The following is an 18,617-nucleotide window of genomic DNA, read 5'->3' as shown; positions in this document are numbered from 1 at the left end:
TTGCTGCAAGGAGCTGTGGCACACTTTAAACATCTAATTTCTGACTGTTCAGAACAGAGTGATGGATGCTTGCTTTTGCCCCCAGCCATCCACCAACCTCTCACTTGGCCTAGGTTAGCACAGCAAGCAGCTTCTGCAGGAGGCAGAGATTCCTCAGCAGATTCTAAACTAGCTGGCAGACACTTCCAGCTGCTTTTCAATGCATATTCCACTGTCAATCAAAATTACAGGGTATAATTAAGCAGGCAACAGCCAAGCAGTGTCTGTCTTCTACCCAAGAACCCAATGAACAGATTAATTTACCAGTGAAATAGAGTAAGATGAATTCCTCTAAAAATAAACCCCTGAGAGACAAGGTACCATCAATTTCTTTCCTATCTAGTAGCAGGTTAAATATTGCATTTTTTTCTGCAAAGTGGAGTTCCAGAAGTTGTCAAGAACTCAAACCTTTCTGTACCATCCCATTTTAATAATGGTGATCTCTGCTCAACTTGCAAATTCAGCTCCTGGAGGCATCAAGGGCTCCTTCAGCCTCATGACTGGGATAACATAACTGGCACCAGATGTCACAAGGATGATGAGGTGCCACACAAACCATTGCAGAGTTGGCAGAACCTGCCCCAAGCTGGTTTTAGTTTCCTGAGACCTTCTAAATACCTTGCTCTACCTGACATTTCTTTGTGCAGTAGGCATTATATTCACTTTGCATCGCTGAGCTTTAATTACTTTGACAGCTTGCAGGGGACTTTTTAAAAAATAATTTATTTAATCAACAGGTTTTTTTCATTGTAATGTTTGGTAGCAGCAAGAGATCATGCTAAGATAATGAAAAGCATTGGAGCAGCTGAAAACTTAATTAAAACATGTAAAAATTAATTATACTGCTCATCATTGATTTTGTCTGAAAAAGCTGATATTGCAAATAGGAAATCAAAAGCAAGGAGGTCATGTGGAGAATCACTGATGCAAAAGTGATATATTCCAGAAAAAATACATCCACAATGAGAGGAGCCACTCACTCCAGGCTGACAATTCTGTGCTGAGCTGAATTCCATCCCACATCCCTAAATTGCCAATCAAGCATCAATAAGGAGGCTGATTAAGGTGAAGCCAGAAGAACAGAGTACACAGAATATGACTGTTGTGTAGATATGTGAGATCAGAACCACATGATCAATAAAATCAGCTTTTACAAGATCTTTTTCTGCCTCTGTACCAAAAAAAACCCCAAAAAACAAACAAAAAAAAAGAGTTTAGCAGTATAACTATGAAATGTCACTCCTCAGGCTCTCCACAAATGCCTGAGATGTGTGCCTGGATTAGGACCACACACTCTGGTGCTGCAAAAAGCATTTACAGCATCCCTTAATGCCCATAACTAGCCAGGACCTGCTCATGCCTGCATTCAGTCCAGTGTTAGGGAGGCAAGGGGAGCAGCCAGGTGCTCTTATCCCTTCTGCTCTATTCTGCAAAAAAATAATGTACTGTCCTCTGTTTAAATAATAATTCTCTTTCCCTCCTGTCAGTTCCTGAACTTGTTTATAGAGCATATTATATCCTATTTTTACTCAGTAGAGCCACTTAAGGTACCCTTTGAACAAAATGCCACAGTCCAGAAAGGCCAACTTGGTATCAGCATAAATTTTATCCACAGCTCTACCTTTGGGCAAGTCACTTCACCACTCTGAGCCTAAAGCATGGAATGAAGGAAATACTGCTTTATCAAACTCAGCAGAAAGATTATCTAATACTATCTAATATTTATAAAGCACTTTCTGATCCTCCAGTAAAGAGCATGGAAATGTAAAGAAGTACTGACCCAGATAACGGTGAAGAGCAGAATCCTTTTTCCAGTGAGAGCTCTCAAATGACCTTGCAATGTTAGGATTTATTTTCAAGGCAAAGGAAGATCTGTCAGGTCTAGGAGCCATGTTTTGCTCTAACTGCAGATGACTTGCTATCAACAAGGAAACAAGTTCAGTCACTGATCCAAATGTCAGGAGCTGCCAAATCAGTGCTCTGATGAAATGTCAGGAACTCTAACGTGGTTTCAGGGCTCCACTGATTTAACAGCCAAAATGGAATCTGCTCACATTCTTTTATTCCTCCAGGAAAATTTCAAATAACCAGCAATATATACATTATATACCCTTCTTCAATTTCTTTGAAGTTGAACAAACTAAAAGAAAACCTTTCTAAAGCCATAAATATTTCCACTTCTGCATTTTAAAGGAGTCTGATCTCCACATGCTGGAAGTTCAAGAGTACAAAGATCTCATTTAATGAGAAAACTTAAAAATTCGAGGGTTTTCACACACTTGTAACTGCATCTTCTGCAGGAAGATATTCTGCAAAGGGAGCTGTCCAGTCATAAGGTGAATCAAAATACAGTATGTGACATAACAGAATGTTCCAAGGACAGGAAGAACAATGCAGGCATGCTCAGAAAAGATAATTGTATACTTTAAGACTATTTTCTTAGCCAACAAGTAAACTAAAACCAAGCCGCAACAACTAATAGCTTTAATTTAAATTAATGAACTTAATCCTAAAGAAATCTCTCTTTTGGTTAAAGCAGCCAGATGTTTCTAAGTAAAATATTTAAAATATTTGTATGCTGTGGTCAGAAATACTCTGTGGGGAAAGAATGGCCATCAAATCCTTGTCACAGCACAAGAAAAGTGCTGAAGAATTTCAGTGCTGGGAGAAACTGCAGATGCCTCACATGCTGGGCAGCTGTAAGAAATTCTGTCCCAGCTATTAAACACAGAATAAAAATCCTGTGTAGGAACAATTCCACAGGGCTCATTTCATTGACTACACAGGTATAACTAACCAGACCCAAAATCATCTCGTTGTTAAGAAAAGGGTTGTGCTGCACATCCCCCTTCTGCATGAGGACTGGCAGGGACACAGCTGGGAAGGAGCAGCAGGTGCAGGCAGGGCTCTGCAGGAGCAGGAGTGGTTTGCTGCTGAGCAGCAGGGATGCTGTTTCCCACGGGAAGTGTGTTGATAAAAGCTGGCTGGGTTATTCCCAAACCAACCCTCCCAGCTGCCAGCACCACCCACACTCTCTGGGTGACACCCTGCAATGCACTTACCCTGGGCTGACTCCAATCCCTAGTTACTACAATTAAGGTGGTTGTAATTTGTATATACTATATGTACTTACTTGTATATATTATATTTGTATATTTATCTAGAATAGCATAGTTACAGCCTGGTGGAAGTCCCCACTTTCATGGTCATAATTCAGTGATTTTAAATATATATACCATATTTATGCATATTTATAATATATTTGTATATTTACAGACTCGAGTGCTTCTCACACACAGCAGCTTTTATGTGCAACATTTAATTGGTCTCAAGTTTTGGCTCATACTTTCAGCTAATTATCTGTCCTGCACTACACACTGAGGAAGTCCTACTGTGGAACTTGAAAACCCAAGTGCCATCCCATTGCCAGCATGGCATTGGTTCATTTTATAATTCAACCTGGACAGCACTTCCACAGGAGAGAATGTAAAAGTATCTCCTGCCAGGAGAGCACTGCCAGGTCTTTTATAAACACTACAGAAGTTTCCCAAGCAGGTGGCCCATCAAACTCAAATAATTGATCCACATCAGTTAGACCTGGAAATTCAATAGTAAAGCACATCATTACAGCAGTCAACATAAGAGGAAAGTCCTTGTGGTTTCCCCTCCAGCCAGCACTTGAAAGGAAACTGAAAAGCCCTGCTCTCTTTTCAGCTTGGCACATGCCTCCTTTGAGGTTTTCAGGGGAACAGCAAATACTAACAAGCCCTGTGAGAGACCCCTCCTCTAAGACTTATCTGCTTTTCTGAAACATAACTTCAGTACAATATTCACTTTTTCGTTATTGGAAACAGTTCAGTGTGGACAGAAGTAAATAAATACACCTGGCAGGTTCAAGCAGTGCTGTTAAATGTCCTGTTTCCTTATGGAATGCAGAGTTTTAATGGACAACTTTCCCTCCATCCAGCTTCTCTGCACACTTCTCCTGGCTGCTCTGCTGTGACAGTGGCAGGTACTGAGGGGCACTGGTTCATCTCTGCAGGTGGACTGAGCAGCTGAAAACCACTGCTGCCTCAACCCCACCTGCCAGAGGGACAAACAGCCCAGCAGGGACACCTCAGGGGATGGGGCACCACTGCTCACAGCCTGATTCCTCCCACAGTGGTGTTCCCTGGCCACACACAGATGTGATTCTGCATCTCCTCCATCACTGCACCTCCCTGACTCAATCACAGCCTGACTGTGTTGGTTATCATTTAAGCATCCAAGCCCTAAACTTCCAGCAGTTTGGCTCCCTATGAAGCAGTGAAGTCACTCACCAACTATACATTAGGACTTGGAAAAGATAAAAGTGATGTCTGAACCACTGCAAGCACAGAAGGAAGTTCTACCAGCCTTAGTCACTTCATGAATTTTTTATTGAATTTGCACAGGAAAGTTTTAGGAAATACAGCTCTTAAGGCAGTAGCCCACAGCCTGTACTTTGCCTGTAAGAGCTTTCAGTGCTACCAGCAGCCACAGGAAATCAAGAAGTTTCCACCAAAACAGTAAAGAAAAGCAAAGCTCATCCTAAATAAGGTGTTTGTTCCTTCAGAATCACATGTCCATGCCCCAGGAAACGCTGCAGACCACTCCATCAAGGAGATATCACTATAAACTATCACCTACCAACTTATTTCTTGTCTTGTGATAAGCATTTCTGTTCTTAGGGGTTTTTATACTCGTTTGGAAACCACATCAGCTGCCATACACATAACACTTCCACAGATGCCTGCACAAGTTGTTCCACAACACTGCAAACAGTGAAACAAGCTGGGTAGGCTTGCCAGGCAGCAGAGGAGGGCTGGAGATGCTTCTCCCTGCCAAACTCAGTGCCACCAAAGACCCAGCAGAGCACAGCCTGAGATTCCTGGCTGAACAGCAGCTTCTCCAGGGTGCTGAAGTTAGCCCAGGGACTGCAGCATGAACAAGACCTGTGCACCCACAGGGAGCCCTTGCTGCTCACTGCCAGATCCCAGCTGACAGGCAAGGAAATGCTGGCACTCCAGAGAACAAAGAAGGAGAGAATTCTCTGCTCCCATCTCCTCATTCTCACTGCAAATTCTCACTCCCATCTCCTCATTCTCACTGCCCTGAAGGACTCAGAGCCCCCCAGGGCAGCAGAGGGTGAGCAGCTCTGTCACAAGCCTGGGACAAACCCCTGGTGTGATGATGGCTTCACTGCTGACCAGGCAGATCACCTGCAATGCCAGTGGGCCCTGCAAGGGTTGGGACCTTTTCCAGCTGAGGAGGATGCTCAGACAGCTTGGGCACTGCAGCACTGCAAGGAACAAGCTTGGGAGCTTTGCTGATTGGACTTGGGGTTTTTTTCTCCCCCCCAAATTTTAGGCAGTGTTGACAGTGGGATCAGACCTAACATCCCACTGGTGCCAGGAGTGATCCCAGGCAGCTCTTGACAGAGCTCAGGTGGGTGAAATCACCTTCTCTGCTCCCTCTGCTGCCTAGGGGGGAATCTTGGGTGCCTGTGCTCCCACCTAAACCCTCAGTCAATCTCATCAATGTCAAAGAAAGTCAGGGAAGGTCAAAGAACATTAGATGAAATGACATCAAGCCTTTATTTTCCAGCTTCCACCTCCATGAAATAGGTATAATCATACTTACTTACTTTCAAAGAGAATTGTAAGGCTTAATTAGATAATTAACATGAAAGTGCCTTTAAAAAGCCTATGTATACACAAAGCTCTACTGTATTATTAGTGTAGGCAGGCATGGGGAGCTCTTAGAGATTTTCTAACAGGTTATTTGTTATTCTGGGAGAAGTCTTTAGCTGCATACAGCAGTAGTATAATTATTATCATCAGATTCACTTCCTAAAGATATTTATGAAACACTGTGGAAAAAAAAAAAGGCATCCACTTAAGCAGCCCTGAGCTGAGGTTCTGTTTTGTTGCACATGCTGATTAGGAACGTTGTTAAAGTGTTGTTTTGCCATAGTGGAAATGCTGGTGCCAGGAAATGTAGTTATATGCTTGTTACTTGAATCATCATTATTTGGATATAATTGCTAGGTATCAGTGATTTCAACTCCTTTTTGTTTTTATCTGTGTTTCTTTGCAATGGGATTTTTTTTTTTTCTGGAGGCTGCTGGATCATTACAAGAATGTGCAAAAACTGGAACCAGGCTCACACTGTTGTACACTGATTTTGACTGTACCACACACTCAGGAATTTCTCTCTCCTGTGCATTGCATAAATATGGTATATATATTTAAAATCACTGAATTATGACCATGAAAGTGGGGACTTCCACCAGGCAGTAACTATGCTATTCTAGATAAATATACAAATATAATATATACAAGTAAGTACATATAGTATATACAAATTACAAGTACTCTACCTTAATTGTAGTAACTAGGGATTGGAGTAAGCAGCCCAAATTTACTCTCTTATGTCATATAAATACTTCTATAGTCCATAAAATTTCCCTTAAGACCCATGTGAGGAGGATTTCACCCTACAAATCTATTTCTTTGGTTCTTTTCCAACCACATGTCATGGTAAACTGTATCAGGTTCACATGAGTATCAGCCATCTACCCTCAGCAAATTTCTCTTGACTGATTCCCACACAAAGTAAAATCAGATACAGTTATTGCAGATGTGTCTGCAAGCTCAGGGCTGGACCCTGAAATATTGCATCAGATCTGTTTCTTCAGAAGTTTCAGGACAGCCCAACTGTCCTGGACCCAGCACTGCTCCTCAGTACTAAATTCAGGCAAACCCAAGATTGTTTATCCATTAAAAAAAAACCAAAACAAACTCTTTAGAGAGAAAGTTGTACTGTCCATTCTGTTATAGCTTAAGGAATGAAGATGTCAATTCAACCATCAACTTACAGAGGCTTTCATCTCTGCTTTGTGTCAGCAAGAACAAGAATTAGCTGAACAAATTCTTTTCAGAGTGATGGAATAATAAAATTGGCAGGAATTGGATTCACCACCTTACAGCTTCTAATAGTCCAAATCATTATTTGTTATTTTGGAGAAATCAATATAGCAACATATTCCCCAAAGAGAAAATATCTATAAATCTCATTTGCAATAACAAATTTAATTTTTAAATCTGTTCATTTTGATCATCCTCCATGATTCTGGTACAAAACTGGGCAGAAAATGTGTTTTCAGCCAGCTCTAATTGAGTAGAAAACCCTCCATAAAAGAACAGGAAAGGAATCTAAACAACATCAAATATTTATATCATGGGAAAACATCAAGAGTTCTTTTTTGCAGCTTGTACTGTATATATTTTACATGTAAATTAAGCTGAGTGGTTCCTCTTCATCGCTTCAAGCTGCTGCTAATGCTTCACAGAATTTTCAGGCAGACAAATATTGGTGAAAAGAGTTTTATAACCTTCATACTGAAGATTTATGATTAGATGTGAACTGGAAGCCTAATGCACTGCCATGTGGCCTTGGCTCAGTCTCATTATAAAGTCATCTGTATCTCTGGTATAATTGCTGTTGTTTGATTGTAAATCATCCCTCCTTCCATGCAGCTCTGCCACTTCTGATGTTGGTGAAACACACGGGATCTGCTGGCATTCTCATGGCTTACACCAGAATTAGTGTCAGCTTGCATTAAAAGTGTTGCAGCTTTGGAAAGTGTTCAAAACCCTCTGGTTTTTGCCCTTTTTCCCAATGCAAACTGGCACTGCTTCTTCCTGCCCTGGCTCCACTTGTAAAAATTATCTGTCTGCTATTTTAAAGTGCTTTCAGCTGCTTCAGTTCAGCCCTTGCACTGCTCCTGCTGGAGCAGCACAGCCACATCACCACCACCACCACCACGGGGAGAAGTGCAGCACCTCCAGCAGCTGGCAAGCCCCACGTCAGCCATTCCCTGAGATTCCCAAACAGCTTTACACTGAATTAATGCTTGTGATGGAAAGGTGCCAATGCAATCAGAACACGGTGCTTACACTGTGACATTTTCTATTAGCCAGGAATGGACGCCAGGTACTGTGCTGCTACCAGGGGCCATTAATGCACTGGGCAGCCACTTACCCCAAGCAACAGACCTCAGCAGGAGCAGATGGCAAAGCCCTGCACTTCTCCTACCTGCCTTCAGCCTCCAGTCCCTGCCTGGCTACAAAAGCAACTGTGCTCCTTTAAATCACAGCACCACTGTAATTAGCAAAGCCATCACCCCAGCGGATGATTTTCAAGCTCATGAACTACTGAAAAGTTTAAATGGTTTTCAAAGGGAGTTAACACATCTTAGAGGGCAGGTCTGTGGTGCTCTAAACAGCACTGCTGGCTCAGAAAGTCTTTGCAAAGTACAAACTGTCAGAAATGAGGAGCATATGGCCTGGGATGCATCACTCCATCCATCCTGCTTGCTGCTGGTGTGTCAGCATCCTCTTCCAGTGACAGATAAAAGTAGAAACCTTCTGTGCTTTATCCAGACTGGCACCGTGGTTCTTATGTCTCCAGGAATAATCCCTCCATGAACAGAGCAGGTTAGAGGGATTTCCACAGAGCCAAACAGAAGCCAGGATGTGGGACAGGGCCACAAAGCCAACCCAGCACATCCACACCCAGTGTTTGACAAGAGAGAGCTGCCTGGGACATGTCCTGCACCATCCTAATGGGAGAAGGGGGACAAGACTCTTTAACCTGGGCCCAGAAAGCCACATCTGCTTTGAGATGTTTGCTTAAGGCTCATTGATGTGCCTGCTTAAGCACCTTCCTGAATTCACATGGATTTATCAAAGCAACTCAATAATTTAGGGAACCAAAGCCTAAAAGCGAGAGTTTTCCTCATTTAACCCAAAGGTGCAATTTTTGGCTAGCAGCTGTGGAAGGCTGAGCCTTACAGCTCAGCCACCAGGCAAGGAAAAAGGCACATTGTCATTGCACTACACCCAGTAGGTGCACACAATTTCTGTCCTTACAGTTTCAAACAAGTAACAACCTCCACCTGTGCTTGCTACTGGTAAGTTTGGAAAAATATATAAAAATGGAGAAGATTGTTTTTAAGAGCCAGCTATGCTATCTTTAGCTGGGATTTGTTTCCCTCTTGAGGATTCTTAGTCCAGTTCCATTCCTTCACAGCTTTCTCTGCATAAATCTCTCAAACACAGGCTGGTCTTGCTGGGTTTCCTCTGGAAGATGCTGCACTGGGATGGATCGTGCCATCAGTGCAGTACAACCTCAATGAATTTTTGCAGCACATGTGGATTGTACTCTCTGTTCTCTACAAGATATCTTCAGAGGAAAAAAACAAGTTCAGCAAGGATTTTTGGCAAGTTGATGATAGAATTCTGAGCTGGGGAGAGAGGAGCCTCAAAAAAACCCCAAAATTAGAACTGGGCTTTTTTGAGTCAGGGCTGCAATTCTGAGATGCTGTTAAAGGTGATGGCAGCCACAGGGCATATTTCAACAGCACTCTTCCTCCTCAAATGTCTTAAATTCCAGCTAACTCTGGGCATCCAGCCCAGATTTCCTGAAAATACCCTGTGGCAAAATCCAGGGAGGGTGGCCTGACCTGTTCCCTCTGGCTCAATTCATGCTCTTGATGCTGTTTTGCCACCCCATCACTCTGGAATATCAAGTCCAGAATGACAGCAATGTAGGGCTACACCAGCTTGTACTGAAGATCAAACCCAAAAGGTTTTCTTACCCTTTTAGCACTCAAACCATTAAAGAAGCAAATCACCTATAACCACAATAGCTCCATTATGGCTATACAAATTAATTTTAACTGGAATATATATTTACTGTGGAGAACATGTGTATATACACACTCAGAAAGCTATTATGTATGGAAATATATTTGAAAATATTTGCACTACGATTATTTCTTCAGCTCCAGTATTTATCTCTTAAAAATGAATAATACATTTGAGAGATACTTTTCATTTTCAAAGCAGGAATATTGTGCTTTGCTTCTGACAAAGAGCAAGCAGCAGGGATTGCACCTGATCTGTCCCTAGAGAGTACATTGCTGCTCTGATGTTAAATCCTGCAGATGGGAAGAGCAAAAATCCACCCAATTCCACAGCACCTGCAGTGATGGCTTTCCTAAAACTTCCCAGTTGACCAGGACATCCAACCTGCTCCAGGTCATCCTGCAGAACCACCATTCCTCTCCTTAGTTACAGTCTCTAAGGCAGCCACAGCACACTGGAAGGTGGCCCTGGGCAGCTTTACCCTGCCCTTGCTGCTCCCTTGCTGGAGCTCATGGAGATCCAGCAACAAGAGGCAGGGGATGCCAGCAGCAGCAGGGTGAAGGAGGAAGGGAAGGAAAAGAAAAATCTTTTCCCATGTGAGCTGGAGGTTCTGGGGGTACTGTGTGCTCAGAAATGCCAGGAGCAGATGGCAAAGACAGACGTTTTTTCTTGGTTTTCCCTTTTTTTTCCTTGCTTTCCTGAAAAGCAGCTTCACAGAGCTCCACGTTTACCCCAGACCTCAACTTTTCCCCAAAGAACTCCCCCTTCATCCTGCCAGAACTACAGACTTTTGACTTTGCTGTTGTTGCATGGGGGATGGCAGTGACAGCAGTCTGGAGAATATTCCTGTGGCTTTTCCCGCTCCAATTTGTTCCAAACCTTTCAAAGGAACAAAATCCCCATCAGCCTTGCAGCCTGAGAACCAACATCACTCCCTTCAGCATAATCTCCTTCCTTGTGGGCTTGGTCAAGTGGAAAAAAGAGAGGAAAATCCCCTATGAGAATTGACCCAAAGTGGCACCACCTCACATCTGGTGGGAAGAACCAGGAAAAATTACGTGGGAATTTTCAAATTTTTTTTAACTATGGTTTTTATCTTCCCTTCCCAAAATCTCAGTGTCTGCTTTATGTTTTAAGCCTCTGTGTAAAGAACAGCCTGAGGGAAGGACCCAAGGCTGGTATTCCAGAAAAATCCTTCACCCTCTTCCCTCTAGAACCACCATTATCCCCTCAGCTGAGCTTCCACCCCTGGGTCCATCACCCTGAGCACAATCAATGCTTAAAACATTTGAAACCAGGACTGTCACAGCTCAGGAAATGCAGAGGATTTAATGTCTACAGGAGTACAAAAGCACTGTCTTCGGAGCACTTAACATATTGACAAGCTGTGTGAAAAGGGAATGTTTTTCTCCAAGTTTCCAGTGATTTTGGTTCCTCTGAGGAAAGCATCTCTATCACAATATCCCACACAGACAGAGCCCCTTGCTGCTTCAACAGCCCCAGATGCTGCAGTCATCTCAGTGCACTTTATATCAAAATAATCACATCAATTAATCTAAACTGAGCAAGGAAATAAAAACTTTGGGCAGGGAAGGATGTTAAACACAGCAGAGCATTTTCCAGGGAAGAGCTTATACACAGCAAAGAATTTTACTTCCAATCTTTTGGTTTATTAATTTGAAAATGAAAAAAGAGCAATCATGCAAGCAAGTGGCACTCTCCTTAATTAAGGAAGTCAATTCAGAATCAATAAAAGGGCAATTAATCTGTGGGTGTCACTGGCTCTGAATGATGGTGATAGCCCTGAAGAGGGGACCCTGTGACCTCCAACACTTCTCCCAGGGTCTGGAGGTTTTCACACCCTGATCTGTTATTTTATGACAGACACAGTGTCAGAAAATACACTGAAGGAGGAGGGAACTGAAAAAAAAGCCAGTGTCTTTTGCAAAATTATTGTGGTTGAATTTATGATTGTTTTGGATCCCTCTAGAGACACATTGAAGGGAAAAAGGGGATTCAGTGGAGGGGCTGATGTGCTCTCCTGGGGACTGAGGAGCCCCACACGTCCCCCCAGCAGGAGCTGGTGTTACTCTGAGCCTTCTCCTCCTCAGGGTTTTCCAGCAGGTCCCTGGCAGGCTTTGCAGAGGAGGAGCACACAGGTCAGCACAGTTGCCCTGTCCCTTTCTGTCCATTCTGTGGGTAAAAAAGGGCAGTGCAGGGTTTGGGAAGGGAAAAAGCAGAGCACTGCACAGCATCAACCCCTGGCTCGCTCCCTCCCACATCTGGCACAGGGGATTTGCATTATCACACTCAGGTGGCACAAAAAGGAATTACTTGGCTTGTTTAGGGCTGCACTTTAGCAGCTTATGAGACATCTCAGTGCTGTGGAAGGGAAATGCAATGAAATCCAACAGCAGAGAAGGGTGGGTTGTGTGGAGTGGCTCCCTCCTCAAAAGACAATCCCTCTGACTCCACCAACACTTCATTACTTGTGGAATATGGGGCTACCAGAGCATGATAAAATATCACACTCTGAGCCCTTGTACAAGTATTATATTAAAGAATATGTAAAAAGCCAGATCCAGGGTAAGCAGAGGTACCACTAAGCTGCAATCCAGGGGTGGCTTAAGAAGCTTATCTGCATTGTTCTGTTCCACTCTCCACTGACAACTTTAACAGTCACTCTAAGAAACATCTTATTTCCTCCACTGTGTCCCAAGCATCTCCAGCTAATACCACATCCAGCAGAGAGCTCATTTCAGGTGTTTTTTTCCAAGCCCATACCCTGTGAATCTCAGCTTTGACTGACATAGCCCCAAATCTGAGAACTCAGACTTGATCCGTCTCTTTGTTTCTCTTCTTTTCCTGGTACAGGGTTACAGCTGGTGTTTTGGTGCCTCCCTTTGCCTCTTCTTTATTACCAATCCCCTGCCATCAATTCTGAGTTAGACATTTCACCTTCTCTGGCAGGAGCTCTCCAGTGTGAGATGACTAACAGACATTAAATTGTTAGTCTTATGTTCCCTTTAAAAAGTGCTCAGAGCAAATGCTAATAGCAGCACATCTCGAAAGACTCCTACCAGCATTTGTCTTGATCTTTCATTACCCATCTGTCAAAACCCTGGTGACAGCTACAAGTTTAAATCAAAGTTCAGAGGCACCTGTTAGTTTCAAAAAACTTTTGCCTCCAAGGCCTACATTTTAAGAAGCTGGGTGTGCTTGCCAAGTCCCAGCATTTGAAATGTTGGCAGGGAATGAAGTACGTGGGCATTGTACACGGAGAGAAAAGCGAGGCAATTTTCCATTTAATAAACACAAGGGGACAAATAAATCACAGCCCCTGGGCAGAACATCCAATAAGTTTACTCTGTACCTCCTCAGAGGGGCTCATGTAGCTTCCACTTGACAAGGCAGGCAGGGTAAAGTGACAAAGAATAAAGGAAAAGAGGCACCAGCGAAGCAGCTGGAGCCAGCAGAAGTCAGGAGGCTGCTGTTTTGAGAGGCTGGAGATCAGGAACCTGTGCTAAGCTGATCACAGAGGGGGCTACAGATGCACATCTCTGCTCCTGGAGCTGGGACACAGGCTGGGGTTGGGTGTGAGGGAGGATCATGGAGAAAAACACCCCAAGAAGGCTCTGAATCCTCCTCAGAAACTCCCACTTCCCCAGGGGAGTGCCAGCTCGTTGGATCTCACCTACAGTTTCAGCCTTTGGTATCAAAATTCAGCTCTCCAGACTGTTTTGAACAGAAATCAGCCTGAAAAGGAAACTCAGAACCAAGTAAGAAAGCTCTCCCCCCAAAGGAGTGGCAAGACTTTGGTGGAAAAACAACCTTTGTTCAAACAACTGGCAGCTGTTAATCACAAGATCATCAGCCACAGCCTGACACTGTTCATTCTGCCAACTGTTTGTTGTGCCTACTGCAGACTCTCACACATTTCCAACAGTTGCAGCACATTTGCCACTTTTTTAAATGGTTTATTTTCATTTGAATGTCTCGCATCTATTGAAAAAGCACTTGGAAACACACCATTGCCTGCATCCTCCTGGCCATTTTGGGATACTGCTGAATGCCAGGGCATGCCAGTGTGTCCTTCAGAAAGGACAGGCTTGGACTGCTGCTTTACCAGATATCCTAAAAGTTAGCTGGATTATGCACAATTTACTTTCTCTTATAAGCATAATTTTGACATTAAAACAATTAGCTCTGGATTTCAATTTCCCTTTTCCCATTTTTTCAGAAAACTCCTACCTACACCAAACAAAACAATTCATGGTCATCACCTCCCAGCTTTGTAGTGAAATGGGCAGAGAAAACAGTTTGCAGCAAAGCCAAAGAGTGCATTCCTGTGCAGAAATCATTTCTGCAGCTCCATTATTTGCAATCAACAAGCAATGCTATGCTTCAAGGGTTGATTTTGATACCCTGAATAGAAATTCTGTTTCCCCTTCTCTGTCCTGTCAGAGGAGACTCAGCTCAGTGTGTGCCTTGCTGCTAATCCTGTGGTTTTATCCACAGCCCCTGGAGGTCACAGCAGAGCTGGAGCTGCCAACCTCAGTGACCTGTGCAGGTCCCTGTCCTGATCCATCCTCCCTCAGCTTAACCTTTGTCTTGTCTGCCTGCTCTAAGCAGCTTTAAAAAACAACCTGGAGTTTTGTTCCAAGCAATGAGAAGCTCACAAAAAAAAAAAAAAAAAAAATTTAAAAAAAAACCCCACCACAAACCAAAATGCACCAGTGCCTGGGTGTGTGTGCAACAGGTCCTGCAGGAATCTGACTCACTTCTTGTGCCTCTCTCTGAACTTAGACCACATAAATCAAGACCAGGCTATAAGCCAAGCAATGCATCTTTTTCAGAGGGTGGCAGAATACAAATGCAATAATTCATTCTGATTATGGTGTTTGATTACTGAGTGTGAGACAAGGCTCAAACAGAATGTAACTTTTAATTACACCATTCTGTGGCAGTTCACTGCAAAGCCAGAAGCTCTTTCAGGGCTGTGCAAATGTTTGCCTCCTTCCTGATAAAGCCTGAAATATGTCTTGGTGCCTTCCATAGCCTCTGGGCATAGTCTGTATTCATTCTTGCAGATCTCACTGTTGATTTGCTATATTTTACTACTGCTACCCTGGCAACCCTAGGAAACATAAAAAGCTGATTTCTCTGTCTCTCATTTATATTTTAAAAAAATGTATTTAGATACTTCTAAATAAACAACACCTGCTAAGTAATGCACACTCATGCTAGAGTTTAACATGGATGTCATTATGCAAATTATGGTTGACCAAGAGTAGCAAAGAAATGCACCCCAGAAATTCTGCACTTTCTCTGCAGACATTACACTGAGCACTGCACATGTCTCTGTGGGAAATCCTTGCCATAAATATGGTGGCCTAAGGCTGTAGGAATAAGGTAGGATTTGAACTGAATATGCCATGGCTATTTAAACATGTTTTATGTGTGTAATTGAGGGCAGGAATATTCCCACTAGATTTTTTTATATATTTTTTACTTAATTATCTCAAAGATTAATTGATTCAGTCACACAAACCCTTCAAGCCCCCCCAGCAGGCAGCAATATCCATTTGTGAACTTTGGGACAAACTCAGAGCAACTCACATTTCCCTATCTCCCATATTCGGCTAAAAACCTCCACCAATTTAACAGTGCCCGTTTCTCCCCTTACCCAGCACCAGCTCATGGTGTGGAGAAATGTGGAAGGGGGAGGGAAATGCAGGTTGGGGGAGAACCTCCCAACTTCACACGTGGAGAGTCAGGGCAGAGTCAGGAAAGCCACAGAGGTGGGGGCTGGAGTTTGTGTCTAGGGCAGAAACATGGGAGAGAAGGAACATTCAGAGATGCACAAAGAGCAGAAGCATTTCACAAAACCTCACAGAGGGAGGAGAGTGAAGTGACAGCACAGCTGTGAGCCCCTGGGGCACGGTGTGCAGGGGGAGCTGTCAGCATCCATGGGGAAAGGAGGCTGGGAGGGCTCTGAAGGACAGGGAAGAGCTCAGGGCTTGAGCTGCTGCCTTCAGCTGTCAGCAGGACATCCAGGGTCTGCCAAGGGAAAGGGAATGGGAAGAGAGAAACCTCTGAATGATCAGCTCTGGATGGCAATTAAAACCTCCATGCCATGAGCTGCTCTGTCAGCAAGCCCCTCCTGAAGCATGGGGTGAAGTTGCTCAAAACTCGGTGTTTTCTACCCAGTTTCCCAGAGGAATACATTCAACCCATCACTTGTAGCCACCTCCTGATTATGCTGATGTGGAAATTAAGCAGATATAGGCTGGAGAGGGTGCCATGGACTGTCCCAGCCAGCCAAGCTGGTCTCCTGGCTTTAGTTCACCAGGAACTAGAGAGAAGTTGCCAAAAGAGAGGGATCCACATGAGAGAAGCAGGTTTCAGACAGTCACTCCTTCATGGTAATTAGAAAGAGCCAGTTGATTAGGCTCATGGTTAAATGAGCCAGCCTGCCTTTGAGGCTTGCTGGGGCAGCTCTCCTCCCAGAGCAAAGTTCTCACTTTATTTAGCACTGATTTGTTTGGACCATACTACGTTATCATCATGTCCAGCATCTGCTTTGATCATTCTCTTGCTTTCTCATCCTCAGAATGGCCAATTTTCCAGACTTGGAAATCTTTAACACTTCCATCAAAGAGGAAAAGAGCAAGATGGGAGTGTGAGTGTGTCTGTGTGTGTGTGTGTGTCTGTATCTGTGTGTGTGTGTAACTTCCCATCTGACATTGAGAGGTTTGATGCAATCCCTCCCAGGCAGGGTTCGAGGTACAAACTGTATCTGCTCACACTGAACCCCCTCACCAGATTACAGAGGTTTGAAGCAGGGGTTGTCCTCACCTCTCCACCCTTCTGACTGCCAGAATCCCTGAATAAACCACCCTCCACAGCCCACACCAAGTCCTGTGCTTTGTGTTTTTGTGGGGCTCCTGCCATACAGCAGGGCTGGGTGCTGTCTATCAGAGCTGCCAGGGAATGCATTGCTTTGGGCTGGTTTTGCATTGCACAGCAGGGTCAGGAGAAGCCACAGTGCCTTGAACAGAGCATCCACTCCCCAAGTCAGCAGGTCAGGACCTTTATTTTAATGTCTGATTCACCCTTATGTCTTGAAGGGATTCTAGGGCCATTTCATGTACCTTTAATTTCAAATCTCACAGAAGATTTAAATGCAAACATTTTCTTCTCAGAGCCCATGAATGCCAATGTGAATCAAGCACCACTAATGAGATCATAAATTAGGCATTTATGTCCCTTCCTGCTAGACAAATGGCACGACCTTGAAGCATAATGGAATGTGCAGTCCACACCTCTTCCACAGGAAAAGTCCCCCCACTCTCCAGCACCCAGGGAAGAAAGCTACACCAAATTTCCACCATAATTGCCCTGCTCAAGCCCAGGTGAGCCTGCCCTGGATGGAGATGGGCCTCCTGTATCTCAAAAATGTCCATCAAGGTGATACAGTCTCTGACAAAACCTCCAGAAGGAAATCAGAACTATACACAGCGCTCCCAAAATCCTTGGGAAAGCCTCATTGCTGAGCTTTCCCCCAGAAATCCTCACTGTAATCACACAACCACACTTGACCATGTAAGCTGAGCTTAAGAAGCAGCTCAGGCTCCATCAAATTTTTCTGCTTGTTAAAGTGTCACCCTCCAGCTCTCAGTCATACCAAATTAGCCATTGTCCCTCCCCAGTCCCAGCTTTTCTCTCAGGGAAAGAATGCCCCTGAGACAGTGCTGGCCAAGTTTTCAGCTTTGTCTTTCTCTCTGGGTTCTCAGAAACACCTTTCTACAGCCTGGCCAAGGAATACCCCCACGGGGAGTCACATCTGGACCAGCACATGAAGTTAAGTCAGCTCCTCTGAAGTACAGAACAAGCAAACAGCCCCTTGACACAGCTGAGGGCTGTGGGTGCAGATTCTGGATGGAAGTAAGAGTTCAAAGCAAAGTTTAATGGCAGTTACTGTTCAGAAACAAGCCTGTCTTGTTATTATTTTTAGTACAATTCTCATACTTGTCATTATATACTTCTGATTTACAGTTTTAATGCCAGGCAACGGTGCTACCTTTATCCTTCCCTGCAGGATTACGTGAGAATACTCTTTAGAGAGAATATCACACTGGGCTAAGGTTAAAAAACAAGACATGCAGCAAGCCCCAAGGTGCCTTCCCATATCTCTGAAATATAAATGATTCCCTGGCATAAAAGATTCTGAAATACATAGCCATAAAGTCAAAGCTCTGCTAAGCAAATAACAAATACAAGAGGAAGCTCTGCTTCCAAAGGCTCTGAATCACAGCGACAGCTACAGTATGCACCAAGCTAAAATATTTCCCAAAAAGCCAAAAGCTGTCAGCAGAAGGTAGCAAAACACTGGCCAGTTCTGAGACTTTGATTATAATTCACACAGAAATACACACGAGGGGGATGGACCTACAGCTTGGAAAAAGTGCAGTCTGTGTTTCTTGGAGACTTTTATGCCCAGGCGTTGCAGACTGAGGGTCTTGCACCCTGCTGCAGTGACACTCAGTAACTAACAGGTAACAGCTCCATACCAGCAGGTAGCAGAATATCAGATGGTTGGGGAATTTCTTCCTGCCTCCTGAGAGCCAATACCACTGCTGGATACAATCAGTCAAAACACACACTCTCACTTTGCCTTAAAAAATTCTCTCCATCAACAACTGCAGAATAAAGTCAACACACATTGAAGAAATTGGCCACTGCCTATGTCACGGAATGTTCATGAGCACACCTCTGTTTTAGGATTCAAAATGAGACCACAAGCCTCATTTTTCTTTGACAAAAACCATTTTTCTTTTGCCAAAA

At 43.8% G+C, this 18,617-nt stretch overlaps 1 protein-coding gene across 2 annotated transcripts in view; it reads right to left on the bottom strand.

The window, feature by feature from the left end:
• Nucleotides 1-18,617, bottom strand: part of SGCD (sarcoglycan delta) — a 307,428-nt gene that overhangs the window by 146,882 nt on the left and 141,929 nt on the right. The gene's annotated exons all lie outside the window — the stretch shown is intronic.

Source organism: Serinus canaria, chromosome 13 (genome assembly GCF_022539315.1).
Source record: "Serinus canaria isolate serCan28SL12 chromosome 13, serCan2020, whole genome shotgun sequence".
NCBI lineage: Eukaryota > Metazoa > Chordata > Aves > Passeriformes > Fringillidae > Serinus > Serinus canaria.
The sequence above is the reverse complement of the archived record's forward strand: the minus strand, read 5'-3'. Positions and strand labels throughout refer to the sequence as shown.